The sequence below is a fragment of the Olea europaea genome, chromosome 13 (genome assembly GCF_002742605.1).
Source record: "Olea europaea var. sylvestris chromosome 13, O_europaea_v1, whole genome shotgun sequence".
Taxonomy (NCBI): Eukaryota; Viridiplantae; Streptophyta; class Magnoliopsida; order Lamiales; family Oleaceae; genus Olea; species Olea europaea.
Window position 1 is genome coordinate 20799864 of NC_036249.1, and position 24189 is coordinate 20824052.

The 24189-nt window shown below is 34.0% G+C and overlaps 1 long non-coding RNA gene across 1 annotated transcript; it reads right to left on the reverse strand.

Moving 5' to 3' along the window:
* Window positions 1-2243: 2243 nt before the first annotated feature.
* Window positions 2244-5819, reverse strand: LOC111407834. Its single transcript, XR_002705213.1, has 3 exons — window positions 5582-5819; window positions 4430-4527; window positions 2244-2578 (listed from the first exon to the last, which is right to left on the reverse strand). It is a non-coding gene; the product is annotated as an uncharacterized LOC111407834 (long non-coding RNA).
* Between the last annotated feature and the right edge of the window lie 18370 nt (window positions 5820-24189).

Genomic DNA, 24189 nt, shown 5'->3' on the forward strand with positions numbered 1-24189 from the left:
TAAATACATTGACAAGTGTTGGAACATCTATTGAAATCATATAAAATATAGATGTATATCTCTATTCTCTATTAAACCTTACAATATTTATTTTATTGTCCTTAAATCCTATTGCCTCTAATAATTCAATTGGAAATCCACTAACAATTTAATTGAAAATCAAGCAATTGAAAAGAACGATTAAAACGATAATAAACATCCACAAATTAAACCTAATTAAAGTCAAAATAATTAATTAAATGCTAAAAATATCATAACAATGGTTCATCTCATCCTAGCAATGTATAAAACTAGTCTAACATATTAAAATTACAAGCTTGAATTTTTGATAAATTAAGAAGATGAAGATGAATTTTGAAATTTTGAATCTCTTCGATAGTTTCTTGGTGAATCTCCACCTGCACCTTCTTTTTTTTACTCAAAAATCATGTTTGAATCTTCATTTGATGGAATTCTTGCAAATCCCCATCAATTCTTTCACAAAAACTATGAATTGTCCTCCTTTGATGATAATAATAGATGAATAATAGAGTAATATGTATACGAGAGATGTAAGAGATATCATTTAATGTATTCTGCTGTTATGTATTTGTAAGCGTTCAAAATTGATTGAAAATTACGTCCAAATTGATTTCCAACAAAGTTCCACTCGAATAAAGAAAGTAACATTCGCACGCAGAGTTTTTTTGTCTCTACACAGCAGTCAGTATTTTGGTTATAACTTTCTCTCATCCGATTGAGTTGATTCAAAATGAGTTGGAATGATAACTCAGAGTGCTACAATTTTTATAGTAGAATTATTTCCAATTCAGACGTTTTCTATACCAAAAAGGGGTCTCGGTCTTTTACTAAAAGTCTGGAAGATATCTTCTGTGATTAGAAGTCGATTATTGGTAATATTTTGATCATATTTCATTTCATTTTGACTTCTAATTACATTCAATTGACCCCTATCAATCTTGAAAGATCTCTTGTGGTTCAAATCAACCATTAAATATTTGCAATTTGGTTTTCAAACTTAGTACTTCACCATTTTTTGTTGTTTCTCACTTCTTTCTTTCAATTCAACTTGCAACCATTGAATTTTACTTAATAAACGAAATATACAATAAATTAGAATATAATTGCTTAAAAAACCATTAAATATCAATATTTTGAAGTCCAAGGCTTTTAAAACACTCTAATATTCCCAAGGATTCTATATTCAATACTGTAATGTTAGCTTATCGAGTGTATAACTCTACTAAGTATATGTTTCAAATGGCGTGTAAAGCAATATTGAATGGAAGGTGGACATATTATTTTATTTTATTTTCTTTTTACTTTCTTATCATTGTCCATTAAAATATACCTTATTAAACATACCACTAGTGTTTGAAAATAATGAAGATTCACTAAAACCATCATGAAAATGCATGAATAAATATCTAAGGGATTTGTGAGCGATCAACCAACTACACTATTAAATCTATATGTAATGGTCAAAATAGTTCACTTTAATATTAATTTGCTTAAGTTTGTCAATATATTTATTCGAATGGATCCCGCCCAAGTCGAGATCAAACATTTTAATTTCCCAAGATCTTCAGTGTTGCAACACCAGCATAAGCGTATGTAATTATTATGTTTTAGTGCACTAAACCAAAAAGAACCTTTTGCAGCGGTCAAAAAATGCTACCAATCACCTTTTGCATCGTTCGCGCATATGTTGTGGGATGCAGTGTTGCTTTAGAGTCTTTAGATACGACAACGTTCCTTGACCGTTGTAAAAGGCTTCAATGAAAGTTGCCTTTTGTTTTTCGCAACGTTCAGCGAGTGTTGCGAAAGCCTTTTCCCAGCGTTCGACGAATGTTGCTAAAAAGTATTTTGCAATGTTCTGTGAATGTAGCGAAAGACTTAATACTTTTTAGCAATGTTTTTAGCAACGTTCGATGAACGTTGCGAATAACTTTTTCGTAGCATTTTCTGAATGTTGCTAAAAAGCCTTTCGCAACATTCACAGAACATTGCAAATAAGATTTTTTTTTTTTTTTTTTTTTTTTTTTTTTTTTTTTTTTTTTTTTTTTTTCAACTTTTTTTTTTTTTTTTGTTGTTATCTATGTTTATATCCTTATTTTTTGCAACATTTTTTGATTGTTGCCATATGTTATTTTATATATATTTTTTAAAAAATTTGCATTTTTCGTATTTGTATAGTAATTTTCACGAGTAAACCACAAAATAAGATAAAAGATGACAATATCAAACAACTCCAATAGTCATTAATAATTGTACTACAAAATGTACCAAAATATGCATACAAAATTTAGATCCAAAATTCTGAAACCCCTAAAAACCAATAGATTTCCCAAAAAAGATAAAAAAAAAAAAAAAGTAATGGTAACAGGTTTCAAATAACAGTAATGCCTGCCTTCTGAAGATCCTCCATTCTGTCCTTTCTGTCCTTTATGGCCAAAGCAATCTGATAGCAAGTTTCGAATCTGCAAACCAGGAATATATAAAGTTGATTTTCTTTTGAATCATGATAAAGACAGACCAAGGGTAATAGACAGAAAGGGATTGAGTACTTCCTATATACCTGAAAGATAGAATCATATTTTTAGAAATAAATAAAACTTATTAATAAAACAAATCACCAATTAACAATCGCTTCATTTTATAAACTGTAATACATGTGCTTTCATGGGGAAAAAAACTATAAAAACAGAAGTAGAAAAAATAAAGAAGGTACCATGCATAAAGCATATATAAACTTTCAGATTAAACATTACCCGCTTTCTTCATTTGGATTAGCAAGTCTTAGATGGCAAAACACACTCATTCAATGAACTCAAAAAGCAATAAGTAAAAAATTCATTTCATTGATCTAAAAATTAGGTGATGAATATAAGAAACCACTACAACATTTAGAGGCATAACATCGTAATTTATAACCAGCATCACTAACGCAACCCTTCTCCCCCTTGTGTAACTGTAAACAAAAAGTTAGGGACAGCTCATATGAATATTTCTATACACCCATTAACATCATCCCTCTTCCCCACATGACAGCCACCCTCTTCAGACATGTTCGAACACCAATCCATTCAGAAAAGTAACCATTAACAAATGAGATGCTTACAATTGCTTTCACTTAGTAGCACAAACAAGGAGTGTGAAATGATGCCCTGTTTGGATATGCCCATTTAAATTATTCCGACGCTTCCATGGTCCATGGATATGCAAGACGACTTGAACCCACAGAAACCCCATCAAATCAAGTATTCATGGCTTCTTCAATTGTTTAATTCAATATCAAAAAATTGTTTAATTCAAGAAAATGTAGCCCCTCAGAAGCCTTTGTCATTTTTTACTCCCGTAGCAGAAATCTACTTCACATGAAAATGGGCAGATACAAGTCTCTATCCCATGAAATAATTTTCATCTAACATCCCCTGCAAGCCAAAAGAATCTCTAATCTGGATCTTTGAAACTACACTTCGAATCTGTGATGCACCGACACAGGCACGTGTGTCCGACACGATACGTGTCGGATACGTCGACTTGTGGTTTTTCAAAAAAGTACTGACACGACATGTCGTCGACACGTTCATTAAATTTTTAAAATTCTTCATTTATATAGTTTAAATTTAGTTTTATACTTATTATTGATTCTTTTTTGTTGAAATCTTTTAAATATGAGTACTTATTTGTTATTTATTAAAAAATTTTAGTTAAAAATATATAATAGTTATAGTAAGAAAGAAAAATGATTATTGTAGAGTGTCCGAAAATTGTCGGTATCGACACGTATCCGACACGTGTCGGACACGGACACGCTACTCTAGTTAGAGTGTCCGTGCTACATAGCTTCGAATAGTACAGGATTTTTAAAAATTCTGTCCTAATTTTTCTTCTAGTTTATTGAGTTTCCTTCTCTTTCCCCAGTGAAATGAATGGGAGCATTAGAGTAAAAATAGAATTATAAAATACCATATATTGCATCATACTTACGAAGGGTGGAACTGGTTGAAATGATCAAACCATATTATATTATGGCTTCTATGAAGATAAGAAATGGACAAAAAAATAACTCAAATGCGAATGTCAATTAACAAGGATAGATCAACAATTATCTCACTTAATTTCGCCTATAATTGTCAGTCTACTCTTGAAAAAGAATAGAAAAATTAATGCAAAATCCCAACATAGTGTGTGCCATAATAGATTTGAGACAAAGATTACGAGCTGACACAGTCTAACAAAGGGAATCAATTCAAAGACTTAACAATAGATAGACCTATATGTTAATACTCAACGAAAATGGGGGAGGAGTGAAATCCTTTGATCCCCTTCATAGACATAAAAAGAAAAAGCTCGCAACCATTCAACATCATTTATTCCCCAATCATTACAAGCACTCAGCTTAACAGCAAAAATTATCACTGACCTTGACAAGGACCTTTGATTTTCCCATAACTTTGACTACTTCCCCAACATATGATCCAGGCTCCTGAAGAAGCTGCAGTTCCTCCTTCAGTGATCTCACTGTTCGTCAAGGAATTGTCCCAAAACAAATCCAGTACACATGTTAGATTAAAATAAAAAACAAGGTTCTTAAACTCAAACCATCTTTGTCTGGTAATCTTAAATTGATTCCACATCCTTGACCCTACCAGTGACTAAGATGCAAGCAAAAAGCAACTGTTTTCCTATTTATGAAAATGTATAAAGAAAATACATAATGCCTAATCTAGCCACGGAAATGTACAGCACAAATTATACCATCGGATAAAGATTTTGGCACTTGAATAGAGCCCAGCTGACCTCAAAATTGTAAGAAAAAATCTGTTTCAAAATTTCAAGAACTATATACAGAAGATATAAGTTCAATTTTACAAAATTTGATTTGAGATAACATCCAATTCTTGAATATTTATGACAAATGAAAAATATAAATACTTTCTTGCCCATTTATTCTTATGACAGTTTTACCACTTCTGCGTACTTCACAGTGGTTATCTATTTAAAGAAACGCATAGTACATATGAAAATTTTACTGCTTCGTGACCCTTGCCCTCCTATATCAGTTAAGCAAATATGAATGACCAGAATATTGGAAAACGAAAGAAATTGATAATGCCTGCAAAATGTACTCAATTAATTAAAGCGGGAAATTCCATTATTCCTTTGATATGCTTTAAGTGATTTCCAAGCCAATTATAAAGTAATTTTTCCAGGCTAGAGAGTCAAGAGAAGGAAAAGAACAAAACAATTGCAGGAATTCTTTACAGTCATATTTCATCTTTCCTAGACCAAGCAACAAACATCTTTTGAGCATTCTTTATTCTTTTCCCTAAAGTCTTAAGTAATCTCATGTTTAATGTCCAACCAGTACGAACTACTAATATGGATACAAGAACTGAAGAAAAGCAACAACTTTATTAAAGAATGTACTGATTACATAATGCAAATGCCAAGAAAATCAGAAGGCTGTTAATCCCAGATCAAAAATGCAATAATGCGATCAAACCAGAAATCTTGAAACTAGAAAAGTCGGCTTTAACTTAAAAAACCTGCCATTAACATAGCATTAACTTACCTGAATAGTCACCAAAATTGAAATTTCGTTTGGCAGCCCAAGCGGCCTCATGTTGGAGGGCTTAAGACTTATGCTGTATTGATTGTATTTCCCCATTTTCTTTCGCCTTTTGCTTGTGGCATTTTGAATCACTGTTCAAAAATCAGAGGCAGAGTCGAGCATAGAAGGAAAAACTAGGGCTGAAAATCGTTTTGACGAGTTTTTCTTTTTGGTTTGGGTTGGGTAATTTAAGTTTTCTTTTTAGCAAAGTTCAAATGAATGTTGCCAAAAGCGAATTTTTCGCAACGTTCACTAAAAGAGGGCTTTTGCAACGTTCACCTAATTGTTGCTAAAATTGGACTCATCGCAACGTTCAAATGAGCGTTGCAAAAAGTGGAATTCTTCGCAACGTTCAATGGACTGGACTCATCGCAACGTTCAAATGAGCGTTGCAAAAAGTGGAATTCTTCGCAACGTTCAATGGACGTTGCAAAGAGTGGTATTGGCAACATTCATTTAAAGAATGTCGCTAAAACTCAATAAAGTTAATCAATCGCAACATTCACTTATTAGAATGTTGCCATAGCCTCATTTAGTAACATTCAATTAATGAATGTTGCCTTTTGAGTGTTGCAAAAAGGCTTTTTTGTTGTAGTGAGTATATTGTGTCGAGGTTATCAGCATATCAATTTTGAAAGGAGTTAGTGGTCACTTTATAAGTGTGAGGAAAACCCTTACCTTTTGATCTGGCTTTAAGGTTTCGAAGTCCCAAAATCATCTAACACTGGTGTCAGAGCCCAAGTTATCAACAAGTCTTGGCCCAACAGTTCACGAGATATACTGGTTTCCTCCTACGCAAGGCCCAATATGTGAGTGAGATATTGTTGAGGTTGTCCTACATCGATTGTGAAATGAGCTAGTGGTCAATAAAATTGCGTGGAATAAAAGGACTAATATTTTACGTAAAAAAGTCCAATCCAATTTAGGTCAAAAAAATTAAGAATCTCCTCATGGATAAAAATTCTAATGCAATGTATGAAAACTCTAGAAACTTCCTCACTTGAAAAATTAAATCCAACTATAACAAAATATTCGAACTCTACAACAAAAACCAAAATTTCTCCAACACAAAAATACTCATCATCTTCCACGATATCCAACACAAATACTTGAACCTAACCACTGGCTTTTCTAAAATTTAGGAAAAATTAGAAATTATGAAACAGTGTTGAAGTACACCCTGTAACGGAATTGACTCCCGATGCTTTCATAGAAGACTCCTTGGCTAGTCTCAATACCTTTAAAAACACTAAAAGCATGTACAATCAAATCAGTATCTACATACATATCTCCAATGAGTCTATCCTTAACATTTGAGTAATGGAACTTCAGGTAATGGTGGCAAAGTGAAATTACACATATTCTCGAAACTCGATTGAGTAGTACTCTTCAATATAAATCCCAAACCAAATTCTAAAACTACAGTACCAAACTGAATCTCTACCACGGTATTAAATTTGTGTTAACTATTGTTAACAAATTCTGTTTGACCTTATAAGATATTTAACTGGGACCTCTTTCGCCCCGCTAATACAACATGAGCACTCGTCCCAAACCCTCAAGACTTTAACGTGTACCGTTTTGAATCAAAAGTACACAATAAAATGACATTATTCTTCAAGTCTGAAATATATCAAACATGATCAAATGATCTACATGTTCCATTTACTAGTTTCAATTGACTCCATCAACAACAGCTATCGACAAGGTTCGTTATTATCCATAACAATGATACCTAGCATCGCCGTTTACAAATTCGAATTGGGACACATATCAAATGAAAAAGTTGTATCCAAAATTCACTCCTTGTTAGGTTTAGATTTTATGTCAAAAATTGTCAAAACATCTCCATCACTAAAATAGTTCTCGGCTATATTGGTCTTTTCTAAAGTATTTAATTATTTCCTATGATTTGTAGTCAAATTACATTCAATCCCTCTTGATGTGTTATTTTTCCTTGTAATAATAACAAACCTAATTATTGAAATTTGACCTCATCTTATTCCTTCTCCCATCCCCATGAATAACCAGAGTTCATCCATCTTTGGCCGCAGATCCGACCAGATGCTTCATCTTCTCTTTTGAAAATAAACATCATACACATCTTCAATGGCAAGAGAATAATGACTATACAAGATCGTATCTCTAAACGAAGTGGGCAGTGAACACAAAAGGATTAAGGCCAAATATTGTTCATCGTACTTTACCTCTAAAATTTCCAAATCAGTGAGATCTCCTTGATCATGGCCTAATGATCTCCTAAAGATCTGCCTTTTGCCAATGATGATAATACAACATCTATTTCAGATGCAATTTGCTTGTCAGACTTTTTAGTCAAACACAATTTCTCTAATTTCAACCACAATGTTGTTGTCTTTTTCTACTTTAAAACGTCCTGAAAATATTGTTAGAGAGATGAAGACGCATCTGTAAAAATGCCTTTCGATCCTTTCATTGTTTCTCCTCCATAGCCCAAGTTGTAGACATTTTGTCAAATCCCAACAACGCATCATCCAAATCCATCTGAGGGAGTACAACTCACTTCTTGACTTTTCACAATGAGAATCTTTTATTGCAATCAAAGAGCGAAATTTCATACTTCATGACCGACATCAATAACAAAAACCCCAAACAAATCACAACTTATAGCTCTAAGACAACTTGCTGGGAAATAAAACGGATCGAGATAATGTAAATATATATATAAACAAACAACAAACTATAATGCAGAGAATTAATTGATAGAAGAACTGAGTATTTTATTCAATTAACTAATATAGAGAAAACAAATAAAATAATTGTGCCTATACAATTATTCTATATTTCAGTAATCAATCAACTTGTAAAGAAGAACCAACTATATATAGGGGACATATCAAAACCCTAACAACATTCATAAAGATGAAAATAGTATAAAAAACGTGTGAATAAAGGAAATATTTTTTTTTCCAAAAAAATGACCAACCTAATTTAGATATTAAAAAAAAAAAAAAAAATCCTCAACATCTTGTGCTAGGCAGTATTGGATAGAACAATAGACAATACATTATCTTATCATTATTCGCTAAAATTGTTGACTATTATTATACACGCCTTTATCAAAAATTCCAATAATGTTTGAGAATAATGACGATTCACTAAAACCATCACTTGAATGCATGAGAACGTATGTTAGAAGGTCCATTCACATTTAATTTATTTTGCTTGCGTTCTTCTTAAGTTCTGGATATATATTAAATTTAATGCATTTCGAAGGTGCTTGGAATGCATGATTAGAGCTTCTCATCAAATTTTCTTTGTTTTCGAGTAGCCTAGATGGTTCAAAATTCGAAGAGACGAATTTATTAAAAATTGACCAAAAAAATTGAAAAAGTAGAAATTGTTTAGAAAGCAAGAAGCGGTCTCTAATACAAGTTATCCATGCAATTTCATCAACTTTTAATTTATTAAAGTTTCTTTGTTTTTACTTTCATTTGTGTATAAATTATATTGATATTTTAGGAGTTACACTATGCAAAAAATTATGCAAAGAAGGAAAGAATAGAAGCAATTTGGCCAAAAGATTAGGATTCAATTATATAGAATTTAAGCGTTGACAGCGGCGCCTAGGTAGTGTTCTCTATGCATGATTCTGCTTTGAAAGAAATAGGCAGTGGACAAACTGAAATATAGACAGCCGAAGCCATAATCAATCAACTTGTAAAGAAGAACCAACTATATATAGGGGACATATCAAAACCCTAACAACATCCATAAAGATGAAAATAGTATAAAAAAAGCGTGGAATAAAGGAAATAATTTTTTTTCCAAAAAAAATGACCAACCTAATTTAGATATTAAAAAAAATGATAAAAAAATCCTCAACATCTTGTGCTAGGCAGTATTGGATAGAACAATAGACAATACATTATCTTATCATTACTCGCTAAAATTGTCGACTATTACTTGAAAAAGTAGAAATTGTTTAGAAAGCAAGAAGCGGTCTCTAATACAAGTTATCCATGCAATTTCATCAACTTTTAATTTATTAAAGTTTCTTTGTTTTTTCTTCATTTGTGTATAAATTATATTGATATTTTAGGAGTTAGACTATGCAAAGGATTATGCAAAGAAGGAAAGAATAGAAGCAATTTGGCCAAAAGATTAGGATTCAATTATATAGAATTTAAGCGTTGACAGTGGCGCCTAGGTAGTGTTCTCTATGCATGATTCTGCTTTGAAAGAAATAGGCAGTGGACAAACTGAAATATAGACAGCCGAAGCCAATGACCACACAGCCCAGTCCAAGATTCCTAGGTTGAAACTAAGATCTGGTCCAATTTTACAAATTAGGGTTTCAATTTCGTTCCAATTTGAGGAAATGCTGGTTTCGAACCTAATTTTGGCTATTTTGATAATTTTAACCAAATTCGAGGATTTTGACGATAGTTGGGATTTCAGTGAAATTTTGGGTTTAAACATCATTTTGGGAAATTAGGAATTGACCTTGATGTAAGGGCATGACCTCAAAACTAAGGTTTGACCTTTATTCTGATTTTCATTAATTTTATTTGGATTAAAATTACAATCAGATTTTGCTATCAATTTAATTAAAGAGTATGTTAAATTATTTATTTTGATATTTGAATAGAAATAACAAGGGTTTTGCTCTAATTCGAAATTCCCTTTTTTATGTTAACGTTAGTCTCTAATTGGGGATTTTAAATAAAAACTAGATTTTGTATTAAAATTTCTATTGTCGTTGTAATAAGATCCGCCATATAATGTTATCAATTCATTGACAAGTTCTAATCCAGCATTCTAACGAATCAGTGTATTAGTATCTATTGGTGTTGTTATTTCGTTTTATGTGCTTTTCTTGTATCATCATTTTTAATAGAGATCAGAGACACACATATTGAAAAATAAAGGGGAATAAAGAAAGGGAAAGGAGAGAATCGAAGGTAAGCTGTCTATTTCATTTTAATAATGCACCCATATATAGGGTTCTGAGAATTATAAATTGACAAAGTCCTTAAAATCTAATGCTAGTCCCAAGTCATTAATAATTAATTGGGTTATTAGCACAAAACATCCCTACGCATGTAATTTATCACGCAAAACATTCCAGCGTTACATTTTTTTTGTCATTTTCACCCTTATTTTAATATTTCATAGCAGAAATCATCATTTTCTTCTCTTTTCATCCATTTTTTCAGTAAAAAATCGTGAAATGATGAATATGCCTTCATATTTAAATAAAACAAAAGGACAAGAAAAGAAAAAGAAAAAAAATTAATTGTAACGATACCCCAAAATTATAAAAAAAAAGAAAAATACAAATGAGTCCCAAATAAATTCTTTCTCCTCTTCTTCTTCCTCTTTCTCCTTCTCCACCACCAATGAACCAACCTAACTCACTCAAGAAACATTAGCTTTTGCACATAATGTTTCATTTTCCTTAAACTGCCCTGGGAAAGTTGTGAGTTCTGTTATTATTATTTACGAAATATTTTCTTTCGATTTAAATCACCGCAAGTGTATGGTTCGTTAACAAGTAATAAAGTGGATAAATTGAATTCGAATGTCGTCCTACAGAGATTGATTAGTTTAATTTTATCTATCGTAACCTTAACCGAAATTAAATTATCCAAAGTGAATTTTTTACCTAAATGAAACCCTAATTTGGAAAGAAAACTTTAATTATGCAAAATTGATGATTGGAATGAAGTTTTAACGAATTAAAATGCAAATTAAATATTTCGAACGCAAATTGGTTGTATTCAATGAAAATTAAACTCATTAGGATCACGAATTCTCATGCAATGATCACTCTTAATCCTAATTTCACAAAATGAGAGCACAATTGAGTTATTGATGATCAATGCTCCTAAATCTATTCAATACTCTCTCTCTCTCTCTCTCTCTCTCTCTCTCTCTTTTGAGAGAGATGTATTGAACATATTCTTATACACCACCGACCTATATCTCTATGACAAATGCATATATAAGAATGCATGTGATTTTATGAACATCTAAAGATTCATGCAAAGTATATGAGTATATCTCTATCCCTTATCAGACTCTACGATGATTTATATCTTGTCGAATTTATTTCTTTTCTCTCAAACAGATGAAATAAACCACCAAACATCACATAATTACGTGAACTTAATTATGGAAGAAAATTATTGTATATAAACCATTCAAACACTCAAATACTTGTTTCCATAAGAGTTTTACTCAAATAAGGAAATCAGATTTTTTCTGTCGGATTTGTACTATGCGATTGCACAGTACAATTCTATGTGACTGCATAATTCAATTGATTTTAGTCCTGAAAATCTCTGAACATAGGTAGACGACTGCATGGAGTTTTGTACTATGGGACTGCATAGTATTAAAAACTTTCCAAAAGTTGTAATTTAGTCCTTGAACTCCAATTTCTCATTTTCAACCTTTCTTTTCATTTCTTTTTCTTCCAATACACCATGTTCTCGCCAAATTGATCTTTTAACTCTTTCATTTCCTANAGAGATCAGAGACACACATATTGAAAAATAAAGGGGAATAAAGAAAGGGAAAGGAGAGAATCGAAGGTAAGCTGTCTATTTCAATATAATAATGCACCCATATATAGGGTTCTGAGAATTATAAATTGACAAAGTCCTTAAAATCTAATGCTAGTCCCAAGTCATTAATAATTAATTGGGTTATTAGCACAAAACATCCCTACGCATGTAATTTATCATGCAAAACATTCCAACGTTACATTTTTTTTGTTATTTTCACCCTTATTTTAATATTTCATTGCAGAAATCATCATTTTCTTCTATTTTCATCCATTTTTTCAGTAAAAAATCGTGAAATGATGAATATACCTTCATATTTAAATAAAACAAAAGGACAAGAAAAGAAAAAGAAAAAGAAAATTAATTGTAACCATACCCCAAAATTATAAAAAAAAGAAAAATACAAATGAGTCCCAAATAAATTCTTTCTCCTCTTCTTCTTCCTCTTTCTCCTTCTCCACCACCAATGAACCAACCTAACTCACTCAAGAAACATTAGCTTTTGCACATAATGTTTCATTTTCCTTAAACTGCCTTGGGAAAGTTGTGAGTTCTGTTACTATTATTCACGAAATATTTTCTTTCGATTTAAATCACCGCAAGTGTATGGTTCGTTAACAAGTAATAAAGTGGATAAATTGAATCCGAATGTCGTCCTATAGAGATTGACTAGTTTAATTTTATCTATCGTAACCTTAACTGAAATTAAATTATCCAAAGTGAATTTTTTACCTAAATGAAACCCTAATTTGGAAAGAAAACTTTAATTATGCAAAATTGATGATTGGAATGAAGTTTTAACGAATTAAAATGCAAATTAAATATTTCGAACGCAAATTGGTTGTATTCAATGAAAATTAAACTCATTAGGATCACGAATTCTCATGCAATGATCACTCTTAATCCTAATTTCACAAAATGAGAGCACAATTGAGTTATTGATGATCAATGCTCCTAAATCTATTCAATACTCTCTCTCTCTCTCTCTCTCTTTTGAGAGAGATGTATTGAACATATTCTTATACACCACCGACCTATATCTCTATGACAAATGCATATATAAGAATGCATGTGGTTTTATGAACATCTAAAGATTCACGCAAAGCATATGAGTATATCTATATCCCTTATCAGACTCTACGATGATTTATATCTTGTCGAATTTATTTCTTTTCTCTCAAACAGATGAAATAAACCACCAAACATCACATAATTACGTGAACTTAATTATGGAAGAAAATTATTGTATATAAACCATTCAAACACTCAAATACTTGTTTCCATAAGAGTTTTACTCAAATAAGGAAATCAGATTTTTTCTGTCGGATTTGTACTATGCGATTGCACAGTACAATTCTATGTGACTGCATAATTCAATTGATTTTAGTCCTGAAAATCTCTGAACATAGGTATACGACTGCATGGAGTTTTGTACTATGGGACTGCATAGTATTAAAAACTTTCCAAAAGTTGTAATTTAGTCCTTGAACTCCAATTTCTTATTTTCAACCTTTCTTTTCATTTCTTTTTCTTCCAATACACCATGTTCTCGCCAAATTGATCTTTTAACTCTTTCATTTCCTAGTTTATGCCTTCTGACCATCTTTTGTCAATTTGCATCTTGGTCCCTGAACTTTTTATTTCCTTCATTTTGGTCATTTTTCATGTCTTTTCTCATGAATTTCACCATATCCATCAATATACCCCACAATACACAAATTCAACGAAAATTAAGTTACAATTCAACTTCTTTGCTTATAACTAAGTCATGTTTGTGAACTAAATAAGTGTGTAAAAATACACTTATCGAATCCCCCAAACTTAAACTATTGTTTGTCTTCAAACAAGATAGTGGCTTAATACTAACAAACTTGGCTTAATAACTTGTCGTGTCTCAGGATTAGACTAAGTATTCGACTTCAAAAAAGTTTGATTAGTGCAAGAATGAAATCAACCTTTACCTGTTAATTGCATACCGGATGTGTGTGTGAAATCATGCCAGTATATTTAGTTCATGATGGGGTTAGTCCCGACCTAGAATGGTCAAATATGTCCTTACTTCACTCGAGAGGTACACAACCCCCCCCAATAAACTTATTATGTTCACTCAATCATCCCGAGATTGTGTTTTAAACTTAGGAGTTTAGGCAACTGCAGTCCTTACCCTCTCTTAGTTTGGATGGATCTCACTACCACAAGTTCACATGTCAACAAATGAAGGCTCTCCCAAATTTGATTACTTCAACACTTAAATTAAATTAAGTTACTAAGCTCGCCTCAAAGGTATAGTTTATTCAACCAAATGTCCAAGGGCCTCTTGATGTTATAATGTCTTTTACCTATTATTTTCTAATGATTTTTTTTCTCTTTTTTTTTTTTTACATCATCTTATGATATGCTTTTTGTATGATCCCTATAGTGAGCTTTAGGCCGATGACTCCCAAACCAGTTGGCTTTAGGGCACCAGATTTTAAACCCTTGCAAGCTTATTCACTTGAATTATAAAGGCTCGATTAGATGACTTTTTATTCACCTCTTCCCATTTTTCTTTCTACATGACCCATGTAACGAGCTTTGGATCGATGACTCTCAAACCAATTCGCTTTACGCACCAAATTTTGAAATATTCTTACAGGCTTACTTGCTCGAGTCATAAATGCATGGAAAAAGGTGTCCTATTTTCACAAGTTAGATTGATGCCCTTTGTTATTTTCTAGACAATTGGCCTCCAAAACCAACTCCTAATTTAAGATTTTCACCTAATCTTCATCTCATTGATCTAAACAATCCACACAATAGAATTCATCCACGGAGCCTCCACTTATCTCAATGCTCTCCTATGATAGCTTAATCATCTCCAAATTGTCTTAAGGTGGTTTACTATTTCATCTAGTAAAGGGTTATCATTCTTTTCCTACTTCATGTTCAAAACCCCAATCCCTAACCTAACATGCTGAGCATGAGTGGCATGCATAGAGAATGTCAAGTATTACATCAACAAGTATTGGTTAATCTATTTAGCACAATATCTACAGTTTGTAAATTATACTTGTCTAATAATCACATCATAGTCGGCAAGGCTATCAACCCACACAAGCTTGCAAGAACGGAAATACAATAAAACTGAAAAAAAATGCATGTTTTTTTCCCCAAACACTCGTCAAGCACATAACATGCAGTCATGAAAGATAGATTTTGATGAATATAGGCAAAGGCAAAGCGATGAAAAGATGTTTGTGTTCGAGATTATATCACCCACCCCCAAACTTAAATAATACGTTGTCATCAATGTAAAGTTAACTTAAGTTTAAAAAACATAATTAAAGGACAAGTATAAAAGACAATAGCAAATAAAAAGGTAAACACTACTCCCCTGATCAATATGAATGTGGTGGTGGGAAACTTGATCCCGCTGCATCATGCTCAGGTGGTGGAGGTAGCGGGATAAAATCTGCCTCAATAACTCCGATTGCTGGGTCTGCTGGCCTACATAGCCTAAACTCTGATCTCTATACTATCTAAATGGCCCCATGTCTGATTCACTTGCCACTGGATTCCATCCATCCGACCGACGTACATGCTTAACCTCCCAGTTATTGTGTCAACTTCTCTACGTGCTGATAGGGACTTGATAAGTGCGTTTTTGTGCACTTATTTAATGCACAAACATGACTAAATTACGAGAAAAATATTTAAATTTTGGCTTATAGTGATGGACTTGATGGAATTTACGAGAAAAAGAAGCAAAAAGGACCAAAATGAATCAAAGTGATAGTTCAGGGACCAAAGTGCAAATGTTCAAAAAATGAGCCAAAGGAGAAATCGAAAAATTTATAGTTCCAAGTATCCATTGGAGATCAATATGAGATGATGGAACAAAAGAGTCGAATAAAAGAGGTCAAGAAACAAAAAGATTGAATTTGGGGACTAAAATGACACAAAAAGAAAACTTCAATCATGCGACCGCATGGAACATAACCATGCGGCCGCACAGCCCCCATCTGAGATTAAAGTCCAGGAAATTGATTCAATCATGTGACCGCATGGATTAACACTATGCGGCTGCATGGTGTAAAGTTATGTCGCGATTTTGCAATTTCCTTTTTGTGTTATAATTCTTTTGGAACTAGATTGGGGTGCGATATAAAAACCTAGAGCCATCATATTTCGGGGAAGAATGCATTAGGAGGCAAGAAACCACATATTGGAGAGAATTTTGAGCGCAAGTAACGAAGAATCGTACGAGAATTTTCAAGATTTATTAAGTATTTATAATCCAGTGATGTTTTTTCTTCAAAATCTGATGTATTCTTATAGTTTATCAACGCTAGGCTAGATTTTCATGTACTAGGAGATCGATGTACCATGTGATTTGATCTTTAATTTTCTAGTTTTACAATTTGATATTAAAAACATGTTTTGATTGTTTTGAATGATTTATATGCAATTTTTGTTCCCGCAATTAAGGGCCCATAATTGTGTGAGTTTAGGTGGCTTAGTCTTGCATTCAAGAGAATTGGAATAGGTTTGACATAATATAAATCATCGTAGGGTCCGATAGGGGAGAGAAATATACCGCTATGCCCTACGTGAATTTTTAAGTGTTCACCAGACCGCATGCAATTTTATATATGCACTTATCATAGAAATATAGGCCGGTGGTATGTAAAAATAGGTTCGATACATCTTGAGGGAGAGTATTGGATAGATTAGGAGCACTGATTCGTCAATAATTTAAGTGTTTTGTCACATTGTGAAATTAGGGTTTAAAGTGATAATTGCATGGGAAATAATGATCCTAGTGTTTTTAATTTTCATTGAATACAACCAATTCGCGCTCTAACATATAATTTGCATTTTAATTCATTAAAATATCGTTTTACATACTGAGTTCATTCAAATATTCAATTTTTCATAATTAGGGTTTTCATAAATTAGGGTCTGCATTCCAAATTAGGGTTTATTTAGGTAAATATTCACATTGAGTAATTTCGTTTTGGTTAAGGCTACAATAGGTAAAATTGAACTACTTAATCTCTGTGAAACGATATTCAGACTCTAAAAAATCCACTTTATTACTTGTTAACGAACCATACACTTGCGGTGATTTAAAACGAAAAAACTATTTCGTGAACAAGTTTATGGCGCCGTTGATGGGGATTGAGTATTCATTTAATTTTATCTAAATTGGCACTAATTGGGACATCCATATTTACATTTCGTGTTATTTTGTTGTGTTCTATTTCAATTAATTTCATTTTGGTTTGTTCTAGTTATTATTTCATTTTAACATCTAAGCATTCCTATTAACTCTTCTCGCAAATTTGCATACTAAGATCTGCTGAATGAGAATTGACACCAGCTGATCCAGAAATCGAATTAACTTTCCATCGAAGGCAGCAAGAAAACAGAGAGGCACATCAACGAATGGCTAATGTGTAGAATAATCCAATTTTTCAGGCCAATAAAGAAGGGGCAGCAGATGAAGGAAAAATGCTCATGAGAGATTTCATGACCCCTAAGATAATTCAAAGCCAGTCAAGCATTGTATATCCACCATTTGGACAGTCGAACTTCCAATTGAAGACTAATGTGATACAATTATTTCAAAACGATCATCAATTCTATGGAAGGACTGAAGAAAATCCACACACACATGTTTTTCGCTTTCTGGAGATGTGCGAACACTTCATATGTCAAGGAATTTTAGAAGATGCAATAAGATTAAGGTTGTTCCCACATACACTGCGCGACAAGGCAACTGAATGGCTGGATTCGCAACCAATCGCAAGCATCACCACATGGATTGATCTAGCCCAAAAATTCTACACTAAGTTCTTCCCACCTGCTAAGATCGTGAAGCTTAAGCACGACATCTCTATTTTTCACCAAGGCGACTTGAAAAATTTCAATGAAGCCTGGAATCGGTTCAAGAATATGCTGGGAAAGTGTCCACACCATGGGATTAGCAAGGGACTTCAAGTCCAATACTTCTATGCGGGATTACTTCCATCCTTTAAAAGTATGGTTGACTCATCATCGAACGGCTCATTATCCACAAAGACAATTGATGAGGCACTGAAACTTTTCGAGACCATGGCCACCACTTCAGCTATGTGGACATCAAAACGAGCAGTTCAGAAGAAGATATTGGGGGTTTATGAAGTGGACATCTATTCCGCCTTGTCAGCAAAAATTAGTTCGTTATTTCACAAGGTGGAAAACATGACACAATCAGCTACCACATCATAGTCGAAAAAGGCCAGTTGTGAAGAATGTGGAGCAAAGCATGTAACAGTAGAATGTCTAATCTTGGTACAAGGAGTAGAGCAGCTAGATTTTGCTCAATAGGGACATCGCAAAAAAATAACACATATGGGGAAACATTTAATTCGAGTTGGAAGAAGCATCCCAACTTCTCTTGAAACAACCAGAATCAAAACAAGCCACAGGGACAATTTCAACAGCAAGAGAAGAAACCTCATTAGAAGAAATGATAGAAAAATTCATGGAGAAGGCTGAAGCTACACTTCAGAACCAAAATGAAGCTATCAAAAATTGGGAAACTCATGTGGGACAATTATCCATAGCATTGACTGACAGAGCACCAGAAAACTTGCCAAGTAACACGGAAATAAACCAAAAGAAGCATGCTAAGGCAATTACAACTCGAACTGGAAAGCAGCTACCAGAAATCCATGTAAAAAGACTAGGTGTAAATCAAGAAACAGAATTCCCAACTATAGAAGAACCTATAGAGCATGATGAACAGATGGAGGAATCCACCCCAGCTAAAAAATCGGATAAAACACAGAGTAAAGCAACCGTTAACCCTCACGAACCTCCCATACCTTTTCCATAGAGGCTGAAAAAGTAGAAGTTGGAGCAGCAATACAAGAAATTTCTTGAAGTTTTGAAGAAACTCCACATCAACATCCCACTCACCGATGCATTATTCCAGATGCCTAGCTACGCAAAGTTCCTGAAGGACATACTATCAAATAAACACAAGCTAGGGGATCACGAAACAGTAATGCTAACAGAGGAATGCAGCGCCAGAATTCAGAAAAAGCTCCCACCAAAATTGAAAGATCCAGGGAGTTTTACTGTTCCTTGCACTATTGGTGAAGTTCATTTTGTATAGTTTCTTCAATCAAATGTCTATGGGCCTCTTGATGTTATTGTGTCTTTTATCTATTATTTTCTAATGAGTTTTCTTTCTTTTTTTTTTTTTTTTTTTACATCATCTTCTCATTTTCGTTCTGTATAATCCCTGTAATGAGCTTTAGGCGATGACTCCCAAACCAGTTGACTTTAAAGCACCAGTTTTAAACCCTTACAGGCTTATTCATTCAAGTTATAAAGATTCGATCAGATGACTTTTTATTTACCTCTTCCTCTTTTGCTTTCTATATGACCCATGTAACGAGCTTTGGACTGATGACTCCCAAACCAATTGAGTTTAGGGCACCAGATTTTGAAATATCACTACAGGCTTACTTGCTCAAGTCATAAAGGCATGAAAAAAGGTGTCCTATTTTCACAAGTTAGATTGATGCCCTTTATTATTTTTTTAGATAATTGGCCTCCAAAACTAATCCCTAACATGTTGAGCATGAGTGGCGTGCATATAGAATGTCAAGTATTACATAAACAAATATTGGTTAATCTATTTAGCACCATATCCATAGTTTGTAAATTATACTGGTCCAATAATCACATCATAGCTGGCAAGGCTATCAAGTCCACACAAGCATGCAAAAACGGAATATAGCAAACTGAATAAAATGCAAATTTTTTTTCCAAACACTCATCAAGCACATAACATGCAGTCATGAAACATAGATTTTGATGAATATAGGCAAAGGCAAAGTGATGAAAAGATGTTCGTGTCCGAGATTATGTCACCCATCCCCAAATTCAGATAATATATTATTCTCAATGTAAAGTTAACTTAAGTTTAAAAGACATAATTAAAGGACAAGTATAACAGACAACAGCAAACAAAAAAGGTAAACAGTACTCTCCTGATCAATATGGATGTGGTGGTGGGAAACTTGATCTCGCTGCATCATGCTCGAGTGGCGGAGGTAGACGGGATAAAATCTGCCTCAATAACTCCGACTGCTGGGTTTGCTCGGCCAGCGTAGCTTGAACTCTGGTCTCCACACTACCTAAACGGTGCCATGTCTCATTCACTCGCCACTAGATTTCGTCCATTTGATCGACGTACATGCCTTACAGATCCTGTTGATTAAGCTCGAAAATATTAGTGAACTATGTCTATCACCCATGTTCCAATTGTATGTATTTGATTATAGCTGTAGGTGGCCAGATCGATTTTGTTTCCCCGAACCAGATGACAAATGAATCCTGCCCTTGGATTGGTGAATATTGACCTATGTGAGATGGGCTTAATATTGTGACATATGAATAGCCATAGGATGGCTATAGATGGCGTGAGCTCAATCTGGTGCCAATCTACTGTTGGGAGTGGCCATGGATTTTCTTGTCCCATGAATACCTAGGCTACCTCACTCCAATTGAAGATTTTTGAGATGGGGACCACACTGTTCCAACTCAGCTGATAATAATCATGGATGACCTCTGGTGAGAACATGATCCAGTTACCCCTAGCCCATGTCTGATGCATATGTTCCATCCCAGGAGTATCGATCTCGGTGTTGAAGTTTGCATAGAACTCCTTAACTAAGTTTTCATAGACAGGGTGAGGTCATTCCACCACTTTTTCCCATCCACAAATTTGGACTAAGTTGACTATCTCAAAATCGGGAAAATCATCTAACTTAACGGGTCTCTCTAAGAGTGTTGCCCAATGGTGAATAATGTTTGAAAAATGGGCTGCAGTCTTGGGGGTGAGAAATCTCCTTATGCTCCCTTCGAGTTCTCTAGTATGTGCGATGCCTGAGGAAGATCCCACTTTTTTCTTGCTCTTCGATGTTCTATTAGGTGGCATCCTGCAAAAGGGTGTAATAGCGTATTAGAACACCAAGGTGTAAATGGATAGTGACAAGGAAAGACCAAATGAATATAAAAGTATAATCCCCAAACTTGCTTTAATGTGCATGTGTGCAAAGTTGGTGTGTAAAATTTAGCAACTATGCCTCAAAATCGTTGTTAGATCATGCAAGTGTCAAACACCAACAAAACTTAGCTCAATTATGCATTTTGTTCACTTTGGACCTGTGATCGACTTAGGACTTTCACCCCCGAGCACCGTCGAGAAATATCAAAATTTCACCGGGTGATCTCTAGGCATATGGAAGTTCCATTTACTCTAGCACATATTCGAATTTTGGGTCATTTGAATATACTTTGGGATGTCAAATTACAGGGCCAAGTGGGTGACGTGAGTTGTCATGGGGTAGTCATGTCATGCCTACGTGTGTGCATTATGGGGTTTGATGATTTTCTACCTTATTTACCGAGACATCTATCATAATACTCAAGACTATATAGATGTTGATTACCCCCATTGGAACCTTCACAAAATTTCACAAAACCCTTCCCTTAGGACTTGTAACAAACACCTTTTTTGCATAATGGAACTTTCTTGACTTTAAGCATTGATGCTATATAGTTTAGCTCCTTTGTTTCACAAATCAATCACAAGCATAAACAAAAATACTCAATCTCTATCAATTACCCAAAAATAAAGCAAGATATCTCAATTTTGAAATTAATAGAACATGATTTAGAAAACTTACCTTGCCAAAATTGTAGAGATTTGGACAAATGAAAACCACCACTAAGGTAATGCAAGATGATGATGTGATGTGAGTTATGAATTTTGTTGATTGTGATGAGTTTTGGCTCTTTTATTGTGGTCGTGAGTTGAGAGGGCTGGGGAAAGAGAAAGAGCCGTGTATTTGGAGGGAAAGATGTGTGATTTGTGTGTGATTTTTGGGTTTCACGTGTGTTTTAAATTATTATTTTTTTTTCCGAATTTGCATTTCACGTGAGTTTTAAATTATTATTTTTTTTCCGAATTTGCTCTATGCTGTAACTCATGCGGTCGCATAGAGTAAGGAGTCAGAGCCATTTTTGGCGCTGACCACATATATGCGGCCGCATGGATGTTTAGTCTATGCGGTCGCATAGACTAAATGTCCACAAATTTTATTTATTTTTAATAATAAATGAATATGAAAATGTACCAACACCCTTAATTCCCAAAAACACGACTCGACTTACATTTTTTCAAATTCTTTGACTTTCTGTTTGTAAATTTGACCCGGCTTCTTACCTACCCCAAAAATTTTGAAAATTCTTTAACGCACATGGATATGTGCCGGTCAATTGATGTGATATCAAAACCAAATTTTTGAATTAAATTTAAACCACTCTCTTGAAGATTTTACGAAAAATGACTATGTGTTTCGAAATACGTGAATTTCACACTAAATCACCCAACAACAACTTCAACCAATCTTAACTCGTGCTCAATGCCTAGGGGCTCGTGTGGATAGTGCTTAGCCTCTTTTGACATGTATAGATGATCGATGACCTCCTGACTAAAAGTGTAAAACATGAAATTGAAAATTTCCTAGGCTAATGTAGAAAGCAAAATAAAACAAAAATAAAATGATACAGTAGGTTGATTCCCACTCAGCGCTAGTTTATAGTTGATAGCTCGACTTCTTCACTTCTGCTTCAATTAGGTGTCTCGAGTTTAATGGTGGACTTTTACTTGGAAAAGTCACCGCCCTAGTAGTGTTTCAGCCTTTGTCCATTAACTGTGAATGTTCCTTTTGTTTCATGACTGACCTGTATGGCTCCATATGGCAAAACTTTAGTGACAGTGTGAGGACCCGACCACCTTGATCTCAATTTTCCAGGGAAAAGCTTGAGTCTCGAGTTATATAACAGAACTTTCTACCCCACTTCGAACTCTCACCTCTAAATATGTAGATCATGCCACTTTTTGATGCGTTCTTTGATAAGCTTCGAGTTTTCATATACTTCCATTCTAAATTCATCTAACTCATTGAGCTGCAATAAACGTTTTTCACCGGCGACCTTCAAATCCATGTTCAACTATTTCATAGCCTGGTATGCCCAGTGTTTTATTTCCAGTGGGAGGTGGCACGCTTTTTCAAAAATCAGGCGGAATGGAGACATGCCTATCGGTGTCTTGGATGTTGTCCTATATGCCCACAATGCATCGTCCAATTTTTTAGACCAGTCCTTTTGGGAAGAATTCATTGTAACCTCTAATATTCTGTTCAACTATCGATTAGACACTTCAACTTGTCCGCAGGTTTGTGGATGATATGGGGCTGCTACATGGTGTTTAACTCCTTATTTACTCAATAATTGCTCGAACTGGCGATTGCAAAAGTGTTTACCCCCATCACTGATTATTGCGCAAAGATGTTTTTCTTCAAAAATCCAATTACCACTTTTGCATCATTTGTTGGTAATGCAACTGCTTCCACCCATTTTGAAACATAATCAACTGCGACCAGGATGTACTGATTTGAAAATGATGGGAAAAACAGTCCGATAAAGTCGATTCCCCAGACATCAAATATCTTGACTTCCAATATGTTGTTTAGTGGCATCTCATTCCTTTTTGAGGTGTTCCCAATGCGTTGTTATCTATCACACCTCTTAACAAACTCAAAGGCATCTCTGAACAATGTAGGCTAATAAAACCCTGTCTGTAAGATCTTTGCAGCAGATTTTGAGCTCCCAGGCGCCAGGCGTAGACAGATGAATGACAATGCTCAAGAATCTAGGGTACTTCATCTTCAAGTATGCATCTTCTCACAATTTGATCAGCCCCTCGCCTATACAGAATAGAATCTTCCCAAAAGTAATATTTTAGTTCGGCAAAGAACTTCTTCTTCTAGTAACTCGAGTAATTTGGCGGTGGGATTGACTTAACCAAATAGTTGACAATGTCTGCATACCATGGGGCCTCATCTACTCATCTGGAAAAATTTCGTTGATATCTACTAACACTTTTAGTTCTTCATGTTCTAATCTCGATAG